This window comes from Morone saxatilis, unplaced genomic scaffold, assembly GCF_004916995.1.
Source record: "Morone saxatilis isolate NCDOM2014 unplaced genomic scaffold, NCSU_SB_2.0 Contig5, whole genome shotgun sequence".
NCBI lineage: Eukaryota > Metazoa > Chordata > Actinopteri > Moronidae > Morone > Morone saxatilis.
This window is the reverse complement of record NW_023340095.1, coordinates 24,834,364-24,836,628: the sequence shown is the minus strand read 5'-3', so window position 1 is coordinate 24,836,628 and position 2,265 is coordinate 24,834,364. Positions and strand designations below refer to the sequence as shown.

The 2,265-nt window shown below is 40.6% G+C and overlaps 1 protein-coding gene across 1 annotated transcript in view; it reads right to left on the bottom strand.

Moving 5' to 3' along the window:
- vwa8 (von Willebrand factor A domain containing 8) overlaps positions 1 to 2,265 on the bottom strand; it is a gene marked incomplete in the record, with an annotated part of 33,029 nt that overhangs the window by 13,940 nt on the left and 16,824 nt on the right.

Sequence of the window (2,265 nt, the reverse complement as noted above, 5' to 3'; positions counted from 1 at the left end):
TTCTGACAGCTGCCTGTGTCACATTCTCTGCATTCAAGAGGACAGCCAAAAAGTCCATTTCCTATCACCCCACACGCGAAACACCCCACACTGCAACAGGATATACTTTATTCTAATGTGGGTGGAAGCGGGTTGCCGAACCCATCATCCATCGTCACTGGAGTGGTGTGGGAAAGACATTTCATATATCCGACAGATATCAGCAGGTTATTATTGGGCTGTTATAACCATGCCCCTGCATCCTCCACCTATACGCCAGATTAGTTAAATGTTTGCTCTGTTTGTTCATCCGCACTTCACTTTTTTCCTCGCCGTTGCTCGCTCTAATCCACAACTTGTTCGCATAAATTCATTTTAATAATCAAACACCAGGGAGACCACTTGATTATCACGCTGGCCTTATCAGATCTGAATTGCAGCATTTTTTTTATTGTATCCCTATTAAATTTTTAATTGATTGATGATAAACATACCCGTCGTTCTCTAAAAATGCGCTCTCTTTGGCTCTGACCGAAACACAAGGGTTGCAAAAACTTATATGGATACACCGTGCAGTATTGTAAGGATTTCAGTGTGTCTGTGCTGCTGTGTGTGTGGTGCTGTGCTGTGTGTGTGTTCCCCCGCGCGCGCGCTCGATCTCGTGTGTGCTAACTGCTTGAGCGAGCAACAAGGGGGAGTGGCTCGTATTAGCTGAGAAATAGAACACCGACCGGAAAAGGACGAAGAGAGAGAAAAAAAAGGCAAACTAATTCCGACACCGCGAGAACACAAAACGACAGAGATAAGTAAATTGGTGAGGAATTGAAAATACACCGAGCAGAAAAAAAACAAAACAACAGGAAAAGCTAACAGAACAGGAAAAAGAGCAGAAGCAGAGAAAATAGGCGTCTCCCTGCGCGAAAAAGCACTCATGAAATGTCCCACGTCCATCTTATTATTATTTATTGGTAATATTTTTTGTCATCGTATTTGTCCTTTATTGGTATCTGTTCAAGCCCCTGAAAAAGCCCATATTGGTTTGATCACAAATCCAAATCTGATTGATAAATGGTAACAATTCCACTGCCGGTCTGGAAACCAGACACTCCTAAATTTGGTACAATTTCTATCTGTTCTGCTACGGGAAAACAACATTAACTAATCAGGGAAACAGGGACACAGTCCATAACGATTTCATCCCACTGCCTCAAGCACAATTGCGGTCTTGTTTTCGATTGCTTGCAAAGAGGTTTGCAAAAGGAAACACTGTTGCAGGCGGAGTGATCAGTAATCTCAGCAGGACGCACTACGAGTTTTTCCTCCTCAGTATCCAGTTCAGCATGGTAAGGTCCTGGTGCAGCAAACAGACCATGACAAAGTCAGGGAACTTTATATAACGGTATATATCATTGTATATATATTTTATATGCATGTGACTTTGTCATATGTATGTGTGCTACTAGAGCGGCAACATATTAATTTTATTATTCATAATTAAAAATAATTATATTATTCATTCAATAATGTATTCATAAATCTGTTGAATCATTTTTCTCTGTTAATTGATAAGTTTGTTATGTACCTCATTTCAGAAAAATGGTGAAAAATGTTGATCACTGACCTCAAAGTGTACCTTGTTTTGTGCACACACACACCCCCTAAAACCCTAACCCAACCCAAAGAATATTCAAGTTTTACTGTCATAAAGGACCTAACGAAAGCAGAATAATATTCACATTGGAGAACTGAAATCAGAGAATTGGACTTTTTCTTAAAAAATGACTCAAACAATTAAATTAATCAAAAAAATTGGTTTGCCAACTAACCCATTAAAATCGAGCTCCTACAGAAACATTAAAACACTGGAACCTGATTATTGAAGAGAAAAACACGAACTTGTACTGTAATGCACATCAAATCCTGGTGGACCACACACACACGCACACACAACACACGCACACACACACACGCACACACCGCACACCAACACCACACACACACACGCACACATTTTGTCTGAGCCACAAGAGCAGAGGAAGAGGAAGTGGGTTTATTTCAGCCCAGACGCCTCACCACAAACATCCTTCCTGCCAGCTTAGGTGGGTTTTTAAGACCCATGAGTCAAACACAGGGTAGAGTTAAGGTCAAGACCAACACCGGTCATTCACATATGATATATGGCTGAAAATGTGAAATGCTGCCTCATAGTTTCTTAAATTAGTCTATAATAAGCCTTCAAACTATCTTGAATCTATTGCTGAAACGACCATATTTCCAACACTCCCT